Raw genomic sequence first — 22,560 nt, 5'->3', positions numbered from 1 at the left:
TAGGCTGCCGGGAATGTTGGTTTCCTGGCTGTGTCCGGGACTTCCTAGGCAGGGATGGGTCCCAGCGACACTGGCTTCTGTAAGTTGGTGGAAATGCGGCCGCTGGGGCAAAAGGGAAGTCGTGGTTGCTAACGGGTACTAGAGTTTATGGTCATGATGCATGCTTTATCTGCGCGTTGGTCTTCCACATTAGCTCCGGACCTCCCACAACACAGTGCGACTCGAGAATAGTGGCAACCACCCGTGTGTGTCTGTGTGTGTGTGTGTGTGTGCGTGATTACTAAATATGTATTTACATGGATGGAATTTACACACGTGTGGTCCAGTCTCAACTCTGTATAAGAAGTGCCATATTTATACTCCTACGTATGTATGTCCGTATCTGTCTACTCTTGCCTATTTATGGGATGACGGCTTTTCGCTCATATGGCCCCACACGAATGTAAAGGGGGCTTTACACTCGTGAGGCCCACACATGGAGGGGTGGACTTTTACACTCGTAGGGCGGCCTCACACACGGGAAGGGGTTGACTTTTACACTCGTAGGGGGCCCCCTCTACACATGGGGAGGGATTGGGCTTTAAAACCGAAGGGGCCACACATTGTGGTAGATACAGAGGGGTGTTTTGAACGAGGAGGTATGTAAAGCGAGGGCTGCTGCAGTGATTAAGTCAATAGGGATGAGGTGGGGAATGTCTTGCGGTATATGAAGTGCGGCAAAGCTATTGGAGTGGAAGGAACTGTAGTTGAATTTCTCAAAACAGATAGTGACAGTGTCTGAGGGTTGGCTGAATGTCAGAATATTGCCACTTCACAGAGGCAAGGGGGACAAAAGTGAATGTTCAAATGTACCTGGTAAGTTGTATGGGCGAGTTGTCTTCAGTCACACGAGACGTCAGGGATGATACAAAATAGACACTGCTAAACAGGATGGAACAGAAGCTAGAAATATAAATTTCATCTATAAACAAAATTCTGTAAATGATACCAGAGTCAGGATGTTGACAGGGTCAGAAAACGAAGAGAAAATGTAGAGAAATATGAATACAGATTAAGAATTGGTGAAAGAAAACTAATGGAATCTGGTGAAGATAAATTTGCACGAATAAATCATTGAAACGGGCGGAGCGGAGCAGAGAAACTTTCGCTACGAAACTTTACGGGTTGGCTCATAAGAGTACCGAATCAATTAAGAACTGACAGTCAAAGTGCTGCAGGGTTAGCGTCAGCTGCGCAGTTAGCCAGCACTTCAATAACTATCAAGTTTCACATCTTTGGACGAGGCAGGTAGCTGCTACTTCTGCCTCACCCACACATGGGGCTGCTGGCTTTCATACCACTTCACACGTAAACACGTGAACGTAACTCGCACGACTCGTTCTTCGTGCTTCGAAGGAGTTCATACTATCCCTGCAACTGAGCTTAGCGCAACCTTGGAGCTGTAGGCACTGCTGCAGTTAAGGCACCTAGGGTAACACCAAGAACTCTTCAGAAAAGGGACCCTGTGGAACACCCAAGTATAAATCATCTCGTAGCGTTATCATACAACTCCAAGACTCCTTCAAAAGAGGAAGATCCTAGAGCTATATAGCCCCCAAGGATGACATAGCTCCTCCAGCTTCATTTAAGGTTGCGCTACACTCAGTAGCAGGGACAAAATGGACTCCTCTGAACCACGATGTCCTCTGACAAGACAGTAATCTACGTCGTAAACAGGCGGTGTTACAGCCTCGCTAAGAGTGACTTTTCACTTGAGGCTTAACCTCAGGCAGTAGCAGTCTTACAATATATATATATATATATATATATATATATATATATATATATATATATATATATATATATATATATATTCTTTCTTTCTTCTTTCAAACTATTCGCCATTTCCCGCATTAGCGAGGTAGCGTTAAGAACAGAGGACTGGGCCTTTGAGGGAATACCCTCACCTGGCCCAATTCTCTGTTCCTTCTTTTGGAAAAAAAAAAAAAAAAAATCGAGAGGGGAGGATTTCCAGCCCCCCGCTCCTATATATATATATATATATATATATATATATATATATATATATATATATATATATATATATAGACAATCTTGTGCACAACAGATGCAAATAAATCCACAGAAGATACGAACAATTCCCCACTACCTACGGGTAGGCTAGAACCTTTGTCGTGAGGTGGATTAGTCGGTAACCCCGCAAAAATTCACGGAAAAGTCGTCTATACACCTCACACGGTGTGGCTCTCTGGCGAAAAAGACATCAGCCCAACTGATGTTGTGGATGCGGCCTCGATACCGAAAAGGGAGGTCGTAGTTACTAACGGGTAGTGGTAGTTATTGAGTGATTAAATCGTGAAGTGATAGAGCAACGGTCCACATTAGTTCCGGACCTCCCGACCGGAGAGCCCGTCAGTTGGCATCAGTTGTCTCCACTCCCCCTCGGTCGGGGATCTTTAAGAGAGAGAGAAAGAGTCTTTTAGCGGGTTAATTTTTGTCTTTCCTCACTTGTACATGGATGTTCTTGGATATTTCGTATGTGTGACAGTATCAGAATATCATGTTGAATGTAGTCTGGACGTAGAGTCCAATTTATAATAAGGTATTGTCTCTCTACAGTAGCATTTTGCTCTCTTCGATATTCTTTCAATATCTTCCAAGAAATAAAAGTTCGACGGGAGGACACTAGATAACTAATACGTGAACTAGAATTTCATGTAGCACGCACTGGACTAGGCAGCTACAATACACTATATATATTACGCAACACGATAATTTATTCTACTGACTGTGTGTGCCACCTACCACAATATAGAAGGCCCTGTGGCGCAACGGATAACGCGTCTGACTACGGATCAGAAGATTCCAGGTTCGAATCCTGGCAGGGTCGGTGCTTACTTTTTTTTATTCGTTTACATCTGATCATACTTGGAATTTGATTTGGACAACTGCATTGTGTGTGGTATGGCATCACTGAGATTTCCCCATTTTTTCACACCTTGGTAACCCGTATATGCAAGCCCTTCTTAATGAGTTACCGTGTATTCCAGCCTTTCTTAATGACACTATGTTCGTTAGTCACACACACATGTCTGTGGTCAACTAATTTCCCCTAATCTTCGGTGAAGCTAGTTATCTTTAATATTTCATAAAACACTATCAAACTTCATGGTAAGTTAATTTGCTCAATATAATATACCTTAATTCAATCAAAACCGGAAAATGTTTAATGAATATTTGGCTTACCACACACACACACACACATAATATGTAGAAGTTCAAAAACTTGCAGACCAGTAGAGAGTGTTCAAGAGATGGGGCCCCATAACTGTAAAACTCCCTTAAAGTACAGAGCTAATTGTTACACACATACACACACGGGTCAGTCCGAGTTCATCCTCTCCTTGGGGCCGGTCAATAAATGGCTCAGGCTGCTCTGTGTGTGTGTGTGTGTGTGTGTGTGTGTGTGTGTGTGTGTAATAACCCGCAACACAGGTGTAGTTTAGCCTGTGATGACCTGCAACGCTATTGCAATTTACCATATAAAGACATGCACACTGTACAGTTTGACCTGTAATGACGTGCATTAATGGTGTAGTTTGGCTTGTACTGATCTGCAACACTGATGCAATATGCGCCCGTAATAACCTGCAACACTGGTGTATTTTCCTATACACTGACCTGCAACAATGGTGTGGTGTAGCCAGTTAAGTGTTGCAAGGTACAGGACTAAGCAGTACATCTATACTGTGTTACATACACTAGAAAATCTGATTCTATCAATATCAAACGACTGCTGACGAAACCACTTAAGGTACTAGCTAGGTTACTATTGTTAATGCCTGACGATTCTTCCTTTATCAAAACGTTGTAGAACAATCATGAATACACACACAAAAATATATATATATATATATATATATATATATATATATATATATATATATATATATATATTTCTTTCTTTCATACTATTCGCCATTTCCCGCGTTAGCAAGGTAGCGCTAAGAACAGAGGACTAGGCCTCTGAGGGAATATCCTCACCTAGCCCCCTTCTCTGTTCCCTCTTTTGGAAAATTAAAAAAAAAAAAAACAGGAGGGGAGGATTTCCAGCCCCCCGCTCTCTCTCTCTCTCTCTCTCTCTCTCTCTCTCTCTCTCTCTCTCTCTATATATATATATATATATATATATATATATATATATATATATATATCATGTTTTTGTGTTGTGTTGAGCACGTCTGTTTCTGCTGTTTTATCTTTCCTTCCTCTTCCATGTAAAGCATTATAAAAAGCAATGGAGTTTTCAAGAAAATCTGAGACATCTTTTTGTTATTCTACTGTACAGGAAGCTGTCAGAAAGAGTTAAGAACGGTATTTCTTATTTCACCGTCTTTCGCAATACTATTACGTGCTTATGGTGTAGTGGTTATCACATCTGTCTAACACACAGAAGGTCCCAGGTTCGAGCCCTGGTAAGCACATTTTTGCTTCCCTTTTCTTTTTTTCCCCGCTGTTGTAAATATCACGACTTCTTACGTAGAACCTTGAACTCTGTTGACGTCACACTCACGCACTGAGGAGGAGAATGTTCCTGGTCTTATCCCAGGGCGGTAGATACAGCTGTGAATCCAAATCACAATTGTCACTTCAGTCAACCCCTTGAACACGATGGTAAGACCCTTGAACACGATGGTACGACCCTTGAACACGATGATACGACCCTTGAACACGATGGTACGACCCTTGAACACCATGGTAAGACCATTGAACACGATGGTACGACGCTTGAGCACGATGGTACGACCCTTGAACACGATGGTACGACCCTTGAACACCATGGTAAGACCATTGAACACGATGGTACGACGCTTGAGCACGATGGCACGACCCTTGAACACGATGGTAAGACCACTGAACACGATGGTACGACCATTGAACACGATGGTATAACCCTTGAACACGATGGTACGACGCTTGAGCACGATGGTACGACCCTTGAACACGATGGTAAGACCACTGAACACGATGGTATAACCCTTGAACACGATGGTACGACGCTTGAGCACGATGGTACGACGCTTGAACACGATGGCACGACCCTTGAACACGATGGTAAGACCACTGAACACGATGGTACGACCATTGAACACGATGGTACGACGCTTGAGCACGATGGTACGACGCTTGAACACGATGGCACGACCCTTGAACACGATGGTAAGACCACTGAACACGATGGTACGACCATTGAACACGATGGTATAACCCTTGAACACGATGGTAAGACCATTGAACACGATGGTACGACCCTTGAACACGATGATACGACCCTTGAACACGATGGTAAGACCATTGAACACGATGGTACGACGCTTGAACACGATGGTACGACGCTTGAACACGATGGTACGACGCTTGAACACGATGGCACGACCCTTGAACACGATGGTAAGACCATTGAACACGATGGTACGACCCTTGAACACGATGATACGACCCTTGAACACGATGGTAAGACCATTGAACACGATGGTACGACCCTTGAACACGATGATACGACCCTTGAACACGATGGTAAGACCATTGAACACGATGGTATGACGCTTGAGCACGATGGTACGACGCTTGAACACGATGGTACGACGCTTGAACACGATGGTAAGACCATTGAACACGATGGTACGACGCTTGAACACGATGGCACGACGCTTGAACACGATGGCACGACCCTTGAACACGATGGTATGACGCTTGAACACGATGGCACGACGCTTGAACACGATGGTAAGACCATTGAACACGATGGTACGACGCTTGAACACGATGGCACGACGCTTGAACACGATGGCACGACCCTTGAACACGATGGCACGACCCTTGAACACGATGGTACGACGCTTGAGCACGATGGCACGACCCTTGAACACGATGGTAAGACCATTGAACACGATGGTATGACCTTTGAACACGATGGTATAACCCTTGAACACGATGGTACGACCTTTGAACACGATGGTAAGACCATTGAACACGATGGTACGACCATTGAACACGATGGTACGACCTTTGAACACGATGGTAAGACCATTGAACACGATGGTACGACCATTGAACACGATGGTATGACGCTTGAGCACGATGGTACGACGCTTGAGCACGATGGTACGACGCTTGAACACGATGGCACGACCCTTGAACACGATGGTAAGACCACTGAACACGATGGTACGACCTTTGAACACGATGGTATAACCCTTGAACACGATGGTACGACGCTTGAGCACGATGGTAAGACCACTGAACACGATGGTACGACCTTTGAACACGATGGTATAACCCTTGAACACGATGGTACGACGCTTGAACACGATGGTAAGACCACTGAACACGATGGTACGACCTTTGAACACGATGATATAACCCTTGAACACGATGGTACGACGCTTGAACACGGTGGTAAGACGCTTGAGCACGATGGTACGACCCTTGAGCACGATGGTACGACGCCTGACTTGAGCAAGCCAGTACGACCCATGGGCATGAATGAAAGATCAAATACCAGGCCATCACATACAGTGATCGTGCCTTTGATGATTGCAGTGCCATAGATACATTTAAAAATATTTCCTTTATCTATATGCTACTTCAAATACACGACTGACATTATCTGCACCGATGGTTACGTAAAAAGATTTATAGGTTTTTCTGTCTGAGTCATCTTAAACCCCTTTCTACTCTCGTCACACTAACCTATGAGTTTCTGATCTCTTCCACAATCAGTCTCGTTAGGACCCGATGGTGTGTTGGTGTTGGAATTCCTTTGTAAAGCTATGTGGTTTAAAAGAGGGGAGAGACAAGAGGGTTTGAACGAAAGTCTAAAATGGAGAAACACTGAAGGAAGTGGAGTGATTTCGTTCCCTGGGGGTGAATGTGGCAGCGGATGTAACTGTGGAAGCTGATGTAAATCTTAAGGTTGTTGACGGGGCATTCAAAGGTCCCGGGTGCATTCAGAGGCCTTGGATACATTCAAAGGTTCTGGATGCTGGAAATGAAATGCTTGAAGATAGCATGGGTTGACAGAGGGGTGGGGTGGTAGTGTAATGCATGGTAGTGTTAAAAAGAGTCGTGTGGTAGTAAGGATGAGCATGAGGGAGAGCTGAACAGAATGTGTCGTAATAGTTTGGATCTATGGAGATGATGAGTGATGAGGCTAATAGTTTGGATCTATGGAGATGATGAGTGATGAGGCTAATAGTTTGGATCTATGGAGATGATGAGTGATGAGGCTGACCAAAAGACTGTCTGAAGTGGAGACAGCAAAGAGTAATGGAAGGATGTAGTGAAATGTACTCTGACTGATCAGGGCTTAAACATGCAGGAGGGTATGAGGCGTGCGTGGGATAGACAACTGAAGCGACGTGGTTAGCACACAGGGGGTACGAACTTCGCAATGTCTGTGGAGCTTGGGTGTGGATAGGGGGTTCTGGTTCCGATACATGACAACTAGAGCCAATGAGGGCGAATGGGGCCTTTTTTTTTCGTGTGTTTCTAGTACTACCTCGCTACGCTGGAAACGTATTCCCTGCGTGTCGTAGAAGGCGACTAAAGGGGAGGGAGAGGGTGGGGCTGGAAATCCTCCCCTCCAGTTTTAACACACACACACACACATAAATATAAGAGCATGGTTACTAGGTACAGTAGGGCTGAGGGACAAGTTAATTGGGATGCAAGTTTGACTGGAGAAAAATTTGAGGAAGTGAAGTGTTTTAGATATCTGGAAGTGGACTTAGCAGCGAATGGAACCATGGAAGCGGAAGTGAGTACAGGGTGGGGAAGGGGGCGAAGGCTCTGGCAGCGATGAAAAATGAGTGGAAGGCGAGAACGTTATCTCAGAGAGCAAAAATGGGTATGTTTGAAGGAATAGTAGTTCCAACAATGTCATACTGTTGCGAGGCATAGGCTAGTAGATATGGGTGTAGAGAGGAAGGTGGATGTGCTGGAAATGAAATGTTTGAGGACAATGTGTGGTGTGAGGTGGTTTGATCGAGTAAGTAATGAAAGGATAAGAGAGATGCGTGGAAATAAAAAGTGTGGCTGAGAGCAGAAGAGGGTGTGTTCAAATGGTTTGGACATATGGAGAGAATGAGTGAGGAAAGATTGACAAAGAATATATATATACACACACACATATATATATATATATATATATATATATATATATATATATATATATATATATATATACACCGTGTTATGAGAGCCAACTGCTGAAATGTATGATGCTTAGAGCAGTACGACCATCGACTGGTGTGGGTTCATATGCTTGGCTCAGTGTGGGGGAAACATATCTTTGCCATGGTTCACTTGTCCATCTTCCCCTCCCCTGCTTCTCCCTTCTTCTATTCGTTTTCTTCCATAGCATTCCCGATGCTATGACTTCTATATCAGGTATCATTCCGATGGTATTTTACATCGATCGAAACATGAAACTAGAGGGGGGAAGGACACTGAAATCTTCGACGAATTGGAATAGACTTTAGTTTTTAACCATGGAGATTCATCTTGCTGACGTGGTATTCACGAAATATATCATGACCATTGCAAGATTAACATCAAATATATTTCAGGGTTAGGAGAGACATGGTCATAGAAATATATCATTGCGAGTCTGTTCGCTGCGTAGTTTTAAGCATTGCCGCAAAGCTGCCACAGGGACGAAGCAGAGACCTGGGCTAAAACCTTTCGTCATTATAAAATTGCCAGAGGACACAGAGGGAAGGTTTGGAGATGTGTGTGTGGCGATGGCTGTGTGTAGCGGAGTGTTTTCAAAGCGTTGCGTCCGGTTGTCATTGTGGAGTGCATGGCTTTACCCATACGGGCGGCCGACGCCGGTATGCCCCTGTGGCGCAATCGGTTAGCGCACGGTACTTATAGACAGTGGTCGCTGCTAAGCCATGCCGGGGTTGTGAGTTCGAGCCTCACCAGGGGCAGATATTTTGAACAGCTTCACCGTGAGGGACACCGGTTATTCCCTATTTGTACCTCTGGTGAGCTCTGTTGGTCTACGCATATAAAGAGGCTTGGTTATCTATTTGTACATCTATCATCTACTTGTGCATGCGGGGAGTTTTCTCATTATCTATTTATGCATGCGGGGAGCTTTCTTATTATCTATTGGTGCATGAGGGGAGTTTTTTCTTACGTTTGTGCATAGATATTAATGCACAAATGGGAGAAAGTTCACTATTACCATTTTGTCGTCCTCATGTTCCTTACATATCTCAATTATAGGAGCATATACTTGCTCTGAGCCCACCTTGTTCCACGAGTCTCCAATAACCCAGCAGCCAAAAGCCCTCCCGTGTCGTGCACTAGCGGAATCGTGCCTTTTGAGTGGGTGGCTCGTAATAGCTTGCCAACTCAGACGAACTTGGTCCTTATGAATTTTCAATACACGTTCGGAAATAATTTTACGATACCTCTCAACGAAATCCTGAAAACGTTTGTGATATGGTTTTTTATATGAAAAAATAATAACTTCATTATACCACATTCTATGACCACAATCACTCGTATTTTCGTAGCACGTCGGAGAAATATTCTCTTGCGAATCTTACATCTACTTCACCACCATATATGTCTGTATACAAACATACATCATGAAAAATATATATATTTCGACGTATATATATTCACAATTATACACACCAGTATCAACTGCGGTACGCTGCACGAAACATCCCTCCCTCTACGACACCCTACGCTCATGTACTTGCTTCGGCAGTACATATACTAAAATTGGAACGATACAGAGAAGATTAGCATGGCCCCTGCGCAAGGATGACACGCAAAATCGTGAAGCGTTCCACATTTTGAGCCGCATTTATGACCTTCATTAATGTATTATACCTTAACATCAATACGTTACGTGACAGCATCACTCTCATCAAAATATGCAGAATATTTATCTACCTGGCCTGGCCTGGCCGTGAGCGATGACATGGGTTCAACTCACCAAGGAATAATAAAATCAAATCTTTCAAATGAAATATGTGAGGAAGTAATTGTTACTGTCCCAACTGTTATGATATTCACAACATGGTAAACGGCATGTATATACTAGTTTTTAATCATGGGTAAAACAATATTACTGGAATAATCCGAAAGGGATTTTTTTTTTTTTGAGGTGTAACGATCCACTGTAGATATAACATTGGGAAACACTTAGAATTCACAGAGTAATTTACTTTCATAACATTTATGATTACAGGTCGATAGCTCATGTAATCTGGTATATTTGCTATGTTAATCTCTTTTCATAACACTAAACTAGCTATGAACCCGAAGGAGCATGACCGTTCTCTCTAACTGGCCCTCCCTTTTCAGGGGGAACGATTACATTTGTTCAGAGGTCAGCGCCGTTGATACTGACTCAGGGTTTCACGCTGAGATTATCAAAAGGAGTCTCAAGCTCCACAGCTGATGCTCAGCATACTTAACATTTATAATGGATAATAGGACTGTGTTGCTTATAACATGAAGGTCTCAAAACTGATCAAATCTTCAGGTCAACACAACCAAAACAGAAGAGAGTAGAGTCTCGTACTCATGAAACACTGAATCCAAAATTCGTCTCGTCCAGAAACCAAACAAACCTATGAACAAAAGTCATGTTAAATCTACACAATATCTACTCTGACATGACTGCTGACCTAACCTTAACTCCACCTTCGTTAACAAAATCAACCAAAATATGCAACTTTCAACCACACCTCATGGCTACGGACGCATTAATCCCTTTCCCACAATTCATACAAGCCTCACACAACACATCCTGAAAGCCCCTAACCTGCACAGTATTAATGCCATAGATATCAACAAAGCACTCGAGATCTTCTCACGACACACCCTCACTCAAAAACTTGACGCCACCATCAATGAGAGAAATTGGTAAGGAACCAAGCCACATTTATTCACAATAGGCATCACTTAACAATAATCCTCAAGCTTCTACAATAAAATTCCCCTAAGAGGCACTTTTCTTTTTTTTTCTCCAACCCTCTTCAGTACTAACTAACTCTTGCAACATGAGCTCCCATCATCTCCCGTAGAAAGTGGCGTATCTAGGGGTATGGCAGGTGCTGCTGATCATCTCCCGTAGACAGTGGCGTATCTAGGGGTATGGCAGGGAGGGTACGTGCTCCTGGGCGCCACTTGAAGGGGGGCGCCACTCAAGAGGATTGCTTTTTGACGTATGCTACACAATTGACATTTTGAACGGTTTGGTTTTGTGAGATAAGAAAGAAACTCGTCTTACTTTTCAACTACAGTAATATTTTGCTACTATCAGCTGCATTACCGTTTCTACGTTACAATTTTGATCAAAGAAGTCTTTAACTTTTAAAGTCTTTAAGAGTTTATATATATATATATATATATATATATATATATATATATATATATATATATATATATATATATATATATATATATATATATTCAAGTTTGGCCTAAGTCTTCAACAGATTATAATTACACTGAATATACATTTATACACATCCACTGTATGTACATTTCAAATCAAGCCAGAGACGTAATTTCAGTGCTTGCCATGGGTGCTATATCCCGTAGAGACGCCCCTGAGTAGTCAGTTCGCCCGCAGACCACAGAAGGAACGTTGTGTCATTGAGTCCATAACTCACGTCCCAGCACTCTGACAATGTCGAACCATCAACAAACATGCTTCACCACATCATTCCATAAGAATACTACTGTCTCACTCAAAACAGAGTGCATGTAGCACGAATAGATGTCTACCATCTCCCTCTCTCCTGACAACCACTCTTCACTCAACAATTCTCCATCCATAATGAAATACTCCAGAATTCAAAGAGTGCCTTGCTCCTTTGTATTTTCTAAAATCCCTTTCGATATGAAAAAAACGTATACTGAATTTCTCAGAGCACAAGTAACCAATATTAATCCAAAGTTACAGAGAGCAACAACTCACTTCAAAACAATTTCCGAAACAACGACCATCGGCTGGGGTTGGTGGCGCGACCCTGTAATCCGGCGACTCGGAGGCCTGGGCCAACGGATGGCTTGAGGTAAGGAGCACTGCTGCGGGATTCCTCATGTTGAATGGACGTCCGCACTAAGCTCGGCATCAATATGGCCACCCCTAGGGAGCTAAGGGTGGCCAGGTTGTCTAAGGAGGTGTGAACCGGGCCAGGGGGGAAACCCAGCAGCCAAAAGCAGCAGTGGGATCGCGCCCGTGAGTGGGTGGCCCGTAGTAGCCTTGTCAACACAGGCGGACTTGGTCCTTTTGATTTCGTTTTACCGTTTTACTGTTGTTATAACCACAATTAACCATTCACTGTGATCCCACTAAAACTTGAGTACGAGATATATCTGTTTGTTTGCCTGTGATTAAAACCTACACCTCATCAGGTGCGGGGCGGGCACTATGCTCTAGGGCGGCCCGCCGTTGGTGAGAGACCTAAGCCTAGGTGGTTTGGGCTTGGTATCTCACCCGGCCCCGACGAGAGCCAGGCTCCTACTGGGTGAGAATCAGGCGATGATGCTGGAGTAAGGTGGCGGCAGCTGGGGGATCAGTGCGATGGCGACCACCCAGCAGGGTGTGTACCCAGCTCTTAAAAGGGACCTGTGCTCACCAGGGCTCGAACCTGGGACCTTCTGTGTGTTAGACAGATGTGATAACCACTACACCATGAGCACCACGTGTGTACATGTGTCACGCTGTCAGAGACAGAATCCATACCAGAGATACCCAAAATGACCTTGTCTAATTTAACAGGTGTGCAACTTTGCCGAGCTGCTGTCAGTGAGCTAAACCAGAGTAGATTATACGGTCGAGGGAAACACTGGAACATTATTATGTGGGTCTTGGCTGTGAATGACTGGCTCTGGTTCTAGTACATTATACCTTAAAGCTAGACTGTGGGCGTACGCAAACGAGGCCGTTTTTCGTTAATTCTTTGCACATCTTCGCTCACTGGCTGTGCTGAGGCACCGAAATAGAAAGGTGACTGTTCCCTCGTTCTTGATATTGCTTCTTTCCTCAGGCCTGAGGAACCGGAATTCTCTTTCCACACGACAGATGACAGAATTAAGACACCTTTAAATGATGTCACGTTACATGGCGTACCCGCTCAGTCTTCAGTGCTTCCTAATATTTCCTGAGTCTGTTACAGGTGTAGGCGAGGGAACCCCTCTCCCCAGACATTAGGTTGATGTCGTGATGTAAGGTGACCACACTCCCAGTGAGGTGGATGAGGTCATCTTGTGCATCTGTGGTATGGATTCTGTCCTCCATAGCGTGACACAGCTACACACGTGGTGCTCATGGTGTAGTGGTTATCACATCTGTCTAACACACAGAAGGTCCCAGGTTCGAGCCCTGGTGAGCACAGGTCCCCTTTTTAAGAGCTGGGTACACACCCTGATCCCCCCAGCTGCCGCCACCTTACTCCAGCATCATCGCTTGATTCTCATCCATCAGCAGTGTGGAAAACGAAGCTACTGCAACCTTCCCCGATGCCAGATATACCTTGTAATCAAGTGCTACTCGCACCACAGTTGCTACGAACCCATACAACGTGGTACAGAGACCTTATCTCAACCACAGTTGAGAGTGACCAAGAATTAACAGGTTGTGTAGGAACCTCCGTCTTTGTAGTTGAGGATAAACTTTAAAATTCCTCGTTCTGTAGCCCGCTCTTTCCAGGTCAAAGTATTTTCTCTATATTTGCAGAGTTGGCTACAAGTAATTCAAAAATTATCACCACAAATATCTAAATATCAAATAACTGTCAATATCTTCTTCTTCCTCTTATTATTATCATTATTATTATTATTATTATTATTATTATTATTATTATTATTATTATTATCATTATTATTATTATTATCATTATTACTATTATTATTATTATTATCATCATCATACATGACGGGACACATTATTTGTGGGGGGGAATTGAAGAAGGAAGTGCTACGTAAAAAAATACTAGAGCCATGAAGGTAGTGGTTCACACTATTTTAAACTGTTTATTTATCAGTGTCTCCTCTACTGTATACTGCCGACATGGACTTTCCCTTCTCAGATATCAGTGGTATAAAGACATGTGTAAAAATATCGCCATATATTTTTAGGTATTTTCCAAGTGGTGCTAAACTTAACCAGATTTATTCTCAGCTGAAAGTATTATATATATATATATATATATATATATATATAAGGAGTGAGGTGGCGGCAGCTGGGGGATCATTGCGACGGCTACTACCCAGCAGGGTGTGTACCCAGCTCTTAAAAAGTGACCTGTGCTCACCAGGGCTCGAACCTGGGACCTTCTGTGTGTTAGACAGATGTGATAACCACTACACCATGAGCACCACGTGTGTGCATGTGTCACACTGTGGAAGACACAATCCATACCACAGATGCACAAGATGACCTCATCCACCTCGCCGGGAGTGTGGTAACCTTTACATCACATCAACCTAATGCCTGGGCTCCCTTACCTACGCCTGTGACAGACTCAGGAAATATTAGGAAGCACTGAAGACGTGACATCATTTAAAGGTGTCTTAATTCTGTCACCTGTCGTGTGGAAAGAGAATTCCAGCTCCTCAGGGTCTGAGGAAAGAAGCAAAAGAGGCCTGACTGTATACATTATATGACCTGGAGGAGAGCAAACACCTAAAGTAGGACTACACAGACGCTTCCACCGTGGCTGATACACATTTCAAAGAGAAGCTCAGAAATTCAAGGCGGTGTTATAGATTACAGGGAACAGGTACAGGGTACCAAATTTAGGGCCGGGGAACTACTATATATCTTTCCATTCCAAGTGGCTGGGTGACGTTAGAGGTCATGGGTGAATACTGTTCTGCAGTTCTTTTTATGAACTTTGCTCCTCGTTCGTCAAAACAATCAAGGACAAAGGAACAGCCAGCTTTCTATTTCAGTGCCTTCGTACAGCCAACTTGGGAGGGAATGTAATAAATACATGAAACATGGCCTCATTTGCAAACAACCATTCTCTAGTTGTAGGACATAATGCATTAAGATAAAAGCCTAAAGTCTACAGCTAATCCCAATATAGTATTACATGGTTTCCTCTAACCGTTTCATAAGTCCTTGTTCAGCTTACTGATAGCGCGTCGCCCCCCATATACCATGTCAATCCAATTCATTCTATCCCACGCCCGCCACTCACCTTAATGAACGTTCAGGCTAGATACTCCCAAAGTCTACTTTAATCGATCATTTCAACTCCTTCCTCGGTCTCTCCCTCCCTCTTGCTCCCTCTACTTCTGACTTGGAGATCTTTTGGTCATTTTTTCGTAGATGAAGAATAGCAATGTATCGAAAGTCCCAAATAATCCTTTAAAATGATCATATCATTAAAAAAAGTAACAATCATTATCCAGTAGTGACATGTAGATAATTAGAATATAACTATCATCCTCTCTTTAACAGTGAATTAAACGATAATGAAAGAAATTAAGAAAGGTATAATTTCACACAAGACCCATACTATACAACACAGTAACAATTCCAGCTCTATCATTCTATAAACTTTTTTCCAGTGAAAATGATGTTACAACACGAACACCATGTGGCTTGTATTCACGGTTAAGTTCAGCATCACTGGAAAAATATATAGAACGTAATATTTTCAGTCTTTGTACCACTGGCACCTGAGAAGGGAGAGTCCATGTTAGTTATATCCGGGAGAGGAAACACTGATAACAGATAGCTTATCATATGAAACCACTACATTCATGGCTCCAACATTCTACACAAACAGTTGTGCCATTTCTCCCTTCAGTTTTCCTACATGTAACCAGTCCCGCTTGGCTGGGAGGCGTAGACAAATAATCATACTCATAATAAAAGCCTTTTTCATGTACTCAGGTAAAGCCTGAATACATAGATATGTTGTAGATAATATGAACTGTGAGGCTGCACAATGAATGAGGAGAAGGTGTGCTAAACAGAGTCTAGAGAAGGTGTGCGAAACAAAGTCAAGAGAAGGGGTGCTAAACAGAGTCTACACACGTATACTGAGGCGGGGATCAATTGTATACAATGCAGAGATTGCTTGCTGATAATGTTCACAATGACTGTAGTGCGTACTGCCCCGTAACTGTTCATTCCCAGCTGGGGCAAGTTCCCTGCGGCTGTGTGTGCACTCAACGACAAGGTGACTGGGGATGACGATGGCAGGGATGTTGCAGCTGCTACATCCTCCTCAACTGTCTAATGAGGTTCAAGCACTAGTTTGAGAGAGGCTGGAGGATCAATGTGCTAAACGTAACTTGCTAGGTAATACATTAGGAACCCAGGAAGTGACTGTATGTTTCTAGCTGTCCCTTGTCTAGTACCCTCCGTTGTATCGTGTGTGTGTGTGTGGATGTGCCTATCTATAGTCAGTAAGAAAGGCATACAAATTCGTGTGGCCCCATCATAAAAGTGGCCTGTGCTCACCAGGGCTCGAACCTGGGACCTTCTGTGTGTTAGACAGATGTGATAACCACTACACCATGAGCACCACGTGTGTACATGTGCCACACTGTGGAAGACACAATCCATACCACAGATGCACAAGATGACCTCATCCACCTCACCGGGAGTGTGGTAACCTTACATCACATCAACCTAATGCCTGAGGAGAGGTGGCTCCCTCACCTACGACTCAGGTAATATCAGGAAACACTGAAGATCTTCGTGATTCTGAATCTGTTTAGATATCTCCTTAATGGAAATATGCAACCTTATCTGTTGTACTAGATGCTGCAGTACTGGGATCTAACACTGCCTCCCTGACAGCGAGCTGTCATATCTTTCTTGTCTTCCATTACAACCTCCAACGAACTGGAGTCTGTATTGCTCCCACATGCCCTTCGGAGTTCTGCACTTAAATACCTTTACCTAGATTTTCCTGTCCCATGATTCTCTTCCAAAGGACTCCCGCAGCTAAAGAATGAGTGAGGTGAGGTTGACAAAGAGGATATGTATACGTCAGAAGTGGGTGGAGAGGAAGAAGATGGGGCTAAACTGGTGGTGGGGGGTAGGAATGAAATAGATTATGAGCGCTCGGGGGCCTGAACATAAAGGAGGGTAAAAGGCATGCACGGGACAGAGTGAACTGGAGCGATGTGGTACACAGGGGGCGATGTGCTGCTAACGAACTGAACCAGGGAATATGAAGCAGCCGGGGAAAACCAAATAAAGGTATGTTGGGCCTGGTTGTGGATAAGAGACTGTGGTGTTGGTGCATTATACCTGTGAGCTAGAAATGGATATGACCAAATGGACTTTTTCTGCATCTATCCTGCCAACGCGGAAACAGCAAACAAGTACAAATAATTATATCTATATATTCAAATATGGCCCAAGGGCCTCTTTCAGCTTAAACCTGCGCTACACTCAGCAGCAGGAACAAAATGGGCTTCTCTTATAAGTGACTCTTCAATCACAGTGTAACCTCTAGCAGGCGAAGTCTGGAGTGAGTATTTTGAAGGTTTGTTGAATGTGTTTAATGATAGAGTGGCAGATACAGGGTGTTTTGGTCGAGGTGGTGTGCAAAGTGAGAGGCGAATAGTATGAAAAAAAAAAAAAAAAAAAAAAAAAAAATATATATATATATATATATATATATATACTTCCCACGTATTCCCTGCGTGTCGTAGAAGGCGACTAAAAGGGGAGGGAGCGGGGGGCTGGAAATCCTCCCCTCTCGTTTTTTTTTGATTTTCCAAAAGAAGGAACAGAGAACGAGGCCAGGTAAGGACATTCCCTCAGAGGCCCAGTCCTCTGTTCTTAACGCTACCTTGCTAACGCGGGAAATGGCGAATAGTATGAAAAAAAAGAATATATATATACATATATATATATATATATACACACACACACACACACGTGTGTGTGTGTGTGTGTGGCTTTGGAGAAAGAGATTCACACTTCACAGGATCTTCAAAAATAGAGAAAAAAAAAAATTCCTGTGCTCACCAGGGCTCGAACCTGGGACCTTCTGTGTGTTAGACAGATGTGATAACCACTACACCATGAGCACCACGTAGACTGATATGAGTGAGTTTGTGTGTGAATGTGTATGTGTGTGTGCGTGTTCTTCTATAAAAGGCTAGCTAACTACAAGTAATAATTAAAATTGTGTTTATACTAAAAGGAACAACTTACTCTCCCCCCACCAAAAAAAAAAGAAAAAAAAAGTTGAAAACAAAACAATAAATGTTTTAAAAACAGACCTGACGAATCACTGACGGATATTATTTACCTCAACGAGGCTGTAAATAAATCCTTGTAAAAACATTCCCATAAATCATCTATTTTTCTACTCTCGCAAAAGCAAGCACTTGTTTCTCATCCGATATACTACCACAATCGAACTGCACTTAATGGCCTAATGCTGTATATATAGTCCATTGCATTTCTTGCATCTTTCGTTATATAACTTCTGTATATATCTTACTTCCATATCTATCGATCCAAAGGCGTCGTTTTAAGGCAATGTCGATGTATAAGCACCAGTCGAATAGCCTTCAACACCTTTTTCACGTGTGTCCAGATCTTACAGTCACTACATATATGACCCTCGCTGTCCTGCAGCGAGTGCAATCTGTATGTAGCTGTGTGTTTCATGACGTCTACAAACATCTGATGAGCTTCATTCAACTCATCTGTTTTCCATTTTTTTTTTTTTTCCTCACACTTTCCACCCGAGACGACCGCGACTAAGGCACGTCTTTGCCCAAGGCCGAGTCGACTGCAAAAAAAATAAAGGAGAAATATATATTGCAAGTTTTACCCCGGAGGTTTACAGCAGTGCTCCTCCCTCCAGTGCAACTGCGATATCCACATTTTCTTTAAGAGGATATATTGATCCTTGCAACCTTTCTTGGGGGGAGACACAAGTATTTCTTATAACTAAGGCGCCGCAAATGCCGGTTGGAGGGTATACAATGCTAGTAACATTACCTTCAGAGTTATTACCTGAAGCAGGAATCAGTAACTGAGTTACATAAGAGCTCGTAAGGTATTCAAATTGTGTCTTATGTCGAAGGCTTCGGTCATGGTTATACGTTCGCATCGAGTCTATGCCTCTAAACTTCAACAAACACAGGGGCCTAAATAAACATAAAAATAAGGACAGGAAAATAAGCCCACATGATATGATCAAAGATGGCAGGTTATAGATGTTACTCAAAATGAGAGAGAGTCGATTTCAAAAGCCTAGCCATACAGGGATATGAATAAACACCACAACGGTCTACCCTTGTGGTGCTAACGACTACACAGAGTAACTGAGGAAGGAAGTGGTTTGCTGAGTATGACGTGATGCAGCTCACGACCGGCTGAACTGGAAGGGACAAGGAGAAGCGGGTGACCAAACTGGAGATGGAAGGACGGAGTGAAAAATATTTTTGAGTAATCGGGGTCTGTGCAGCTGTAGGGGTAAACGATGGAAAGGTCTGTGGGGCCTGCTCGTGGATAGGGGGCTGTGGTTTCGATGCATTGCACATGACTGCTTATATAAATGAATAGGAGCGAGCGTGGCCTTTCCATGGGGCTACCTTGTTACCGCAAGGAACGGCAATCATACACAAAAGAAATGATTTTAGGGAGGTGGAACCCATGGTATTATCTCAACAGTTGCATTATATATATATATATATATATATATATATATATATATATATATATATATATATATATATATACATATTACAGGTTGCTTATATGTAACTAAACTTTATATTCATAAATGAAACAAGAACCATCGGCTGGGGTTGGTGGCGCGACCCTGTAATCCGGCGACTCGGAGGCCTGGGCCAACGGATGGCTTGAGGTAAGGAGCACTGCTGCGGAATTCCTCATGTTGAATGGACGTCCGCACTAAGCTCGGCATCAATATGGCCACCCCTAGAAAGCTAAGGGTGGCCAGGTTGTCTAAGGAGGTGTGAATCGGTCTAGGGGGGAGGGAAACCCAGCAGCCAAAAGCACCCGTGTCGAGCAGTAGTGGGATCGCGCCCGTGAGTGGGTGGCCCGTAGTAGCCTTTCCAATACAGGCGGACTTGGTCCTTTTTCAATCCACCTGAGGCCAAATCTTGTAAAACATACATCTTGGTGTTACCGGATACTTCCATATCGTTCTTCAAATACAAACTCGTCCTCAACAATGTCACAATTCAATACACAGTGTTCTAAATAATATCTATCAAGATTATCCCATAATGAGCGCTTCCGTCATGCTGTTGGGTGACTGATGCTGTCATTTTGATAAAAGTATCATTTAAAAAACTAGGAGGGAGTAGGATATTAGACTGGGCAGGGAAAGCGGTGATTTAGTGCTAGTCAAATCAATATGGTGTATGATTTTCAATATCGTGTTTGTTGGGGAAGTGGCATCTGTTAGCAGATATAAGTAATCTGTAAGTAATGTTGTTAAAGTGTGGTGAAGAAGTGGGGTAAGCTTTTCATTTCTACTTGGGATTTGCCGGATGGTTACGGAGCGCCTTGGGTCGGAGTCTAGTAATGTTAAAAAGAACCGAATGCCGGGAATATTATGATAGGCAAGAACTGGAAGTGCACTGTGCAAGTACTGAATATTTGCAGTGGGCAGTCAGCTGGCCACTATAAGAATACCAAAGCATTGTTGCATTTCCTTTGACTGGGTGGATGACAAGGGTGGTGAAGCGTAGTTTAGAGTGAAGCAGATGAATTGTTTGGATAGGATACTACTAAGGAATTTTTGTCACCCCCCCAAAAAAATCTAAACGCTTCTATGTCTGATATAATCAAGAAAAATTCCTCATAATGCTTCCCCACGTAAACAGACACTCATTAAGTGCGAAGCAAGTAATCAGAAGAATCATTTATAATTCATTACAGCACTTAATGAACCACAAACACCATTTTCAACTGCAGATTCGTATCTAGCAGGAGAAATAGTCCTAATTAATGAGATGATGAGGCAAATTTATTACTCACCGAAAAATACCTCAAAACCTTATAAAACTGATATGTGACACAATGGAACGCTTCTAAACTTCATGTCATCATGGAAAACATCTCACAATGTTTCCCCAAGCAAACAGATAACTATCAAATACAAAGCAAATGATCATACGTATCATTAGATATTACAGGCCTTTATAACCCCCAAACAAGATGCTTTGTTACAACCCGTAATGACCCCTAAATAATTTTTCAACCCCAAATTCTTATTCAGTATGAAAAACATTTCAACCATTGGAGACCGTGACTCTTAGCTAATGTTAAATCCCTCCTTAGTAAAGACTTCTTAATAATATCAACCGTGAAGTTTACCCACAGCCTCAACGGAGCTTAAATCTCAACAAATATAATTGTCCCCCCAGTGAAGAAGACCAGGTAAGCAAGCCTTCAGAGAGAATGGTCATGTTCCTCTTGGCTCACAGTTCACCTGGTGTGATTACCAGCAATTAAAAGAAAGCAGGTACCAGGAGAACTACCCACCTACGTCCATAAATGTTATAAAAGTAATGTAACTGTAATGATTCCTACTTGTTTTCTGATGCTTTGAGCGTTTCATAAACACCGCAAACAATCCCCTTCAGTTTATTGGTTATTCACTTGTTTTGTTTTTTGTTGGTTAGTAAGGACTTTGGTATATAATTGCAAATTACCAAGTACTAAATAATAAGACTTAGGGACTGTTAAAGATACATCCTCAATTATCCTTTTATTAAAGATAGAAATATATATATATTTTTTATTAAAGATAGAAATATATATATATTTTTCTTGTAGAATCGAACCCCTGACATCGATCGTGGCCCGGCACACGATACTCTTTGTATCACAAGAAAATGATGAATGTGATTCACTCATTTCATGTATTCATGTTAAGGTATAATACATTAATGAAGGTCATAAATGCGGCCTAAAATGTGGAACGCTTCACGATTTTGCGTGTCATCCTTGCGCAGGGGCCATGCTAATCTTCTCTGTATCGTTCCAATTTTAGTATATGTACTGCCGAAGCAAGTACATGAGGGATGGGTGTCGTAGAGGGAGGGATGTTTCGTGCAGCGTACCGCAGTTGATACTGGTGTGTATAACTGTGAATATATATACGTCGAAATATATTTAATCTTTTTAAGACGTTTGTGTACATATATGTATGGTGATGAAATAGGTGTAAGATTCGCAAGAGAATATAATAATTCCCTGACGTGCTTCAAAAATACGAGTGAATGTGGTCATTGCATACGGTATAATGAATGTTGTCATACATATAATATGTAAAACCGTATCACAAACGTTCCAGAATTTCGCGTAACTCGTTAGTCTCATAGGTGATAAGAGAAGAAATGAAAAAAAAAAAAAAATGTGGATTGAAAACAAAAAGGACCAAGTCCGTCTGTATTGGCAAGGCTACTACGGGCCACCCACTCACAGGCGCGATCCCACTACTGCTCGACACGGGTGCTTTTGGCTGCTGGGTTTCCCCCCTGGCCCGGTTC

General features: G+C 42.8%; 10 non-coding genes across 10 annotated transcripts; 5 read left to right on the top strand and 5 right to left on the bottom strand.

Annotated features, from left to right (window-relative positions):
- Window positions 1–2,817: 2,817 nt before the first annotated feature.
- TRNAR-ACG (transfer RNA arginine (anticodon ACG)) lies at window positions 2,818–2,890 on the top strand. The gene has a single exon. It is a non-coding gene; the product is annotated as a tRNA-Arg (tRNA).
- A 1,521-nt stretch (window positions 2,891–4,411) lies between these two features.
- TRNAV-AAC (transfer RNA valine (anticodon AAC)) lies at window positions 4,412–4,484 on the top strand. The gene has a single exon. It is a non-coding gene; the product is annotated as a tRNA-Val (tRNA).
- A 4,414-nt stretch (window positions 4,485–8,898) lies between these two features.
- On the top strand, window positions 8,899–8,993 carry TRNAI-UAU (transfer RNA isoleucine (anticodon UAU)). Its single transcript has 2 exons — window positions 8,899–8,936; window positions 8,958–8,993. It is a non-coding gene; the product is annotated as a tRNA-Ile (tRNA).
- Window positions 8,994–9,771: 778 nt separating this feature from the next.
- Window positions 9,772–9,878, top strand: LOC139759179 (U6 spliceosomal RNA). The gene has a single exon (XR_011715009.1). It is a non-coding gene; the product is annotated as a U6 spliceosomal RNA (small nuclear RNA).
- A 2,790-nt stretch (window positions 9,879–12,668) lies between these two features.
- On the bottom strand, window positions 12,669–12,741 carry TRNAV-AAC (transfer RNA valine (anticodon AAC)). Its single transcript has one exon. It is a non-coding gene; the product is annotated as a tRNA-Val (tRNA).
- A 621-nt stretch (window positions 12,742–13,362) lies between these two features.
- TRNAV-AAC (transfer RNA valine (anticodon AAC)) lies at window positions 13,363–13,435 on the top strand. The gene has a single exon. It is a non-coding gene; the product is annotated as a tRNA-Val (tRNA).
- A 910-nt stretch (window positions 13,436–14,345) lies between these two features.
- TRNAV-AAC (transfer RNA valine (anticodon AAC)) lies at window positions 14,346–14,418 on the bottom strand. Its single transcript has one exon. It is a non-coding gene; the product is annotated as a tRNA-Val (tRNA).
- Window positions 14,419–16,510: 2,092 nt separating this feature from the next.
- On the bottom strand, window positions 16,511–16,583 carry TRNAV-AAC (transfer RNA valine (anticodon AAC)). Its single transcript has one exon. It is a non-coding gene; the product is annotated as a tRNA-Val (tRNA).
- Window positions 16,584–18,034: 1,451 nt separating this feature from the next.
- Window positions 18,035–18,107, bottom strand: TRNAV-AAC (transfer RNA valine (anticodon AAC)). The gene has a single exon. It is a non-coding gene; the product is annotated as a tRNA-Val (tRNA).
- Window positions 18,108–21,978: 3,871 nt separating this feature from the next.
- On the bottom strand, window positions 21,979–22,085 carry LOC139759161 (U6 spliceosomal RNA). The gene has a single exon (XR_011715004.1). It is a non-coding gene; the product is annotated as a U6 spliceosomal RNA (small nuclear RNA).
- Window positions 22,086–22,560: the final 475 nt, after the last annotated feature.

Source organism: Panulirus ornatus, chromosome 2 (assembly GCF_036320965.1).
Source record: "Panulirus ornatus isolate Po-2019 chromosome 2, ASM3632096v1, whole genome shotgun sequence".
NCBI classification, from domain to species: domain Eukaryota; kingdom Metazoa; phylum Arthropoda; class Malacostraca; order Decapoda; family Palinuridae; genus Panulirus; species Panulirus ornatus.
Note: the sequence above shows the minus strand (reverse complement) of the source record. Positions and strands in the feature narration are given on the sequence as shown.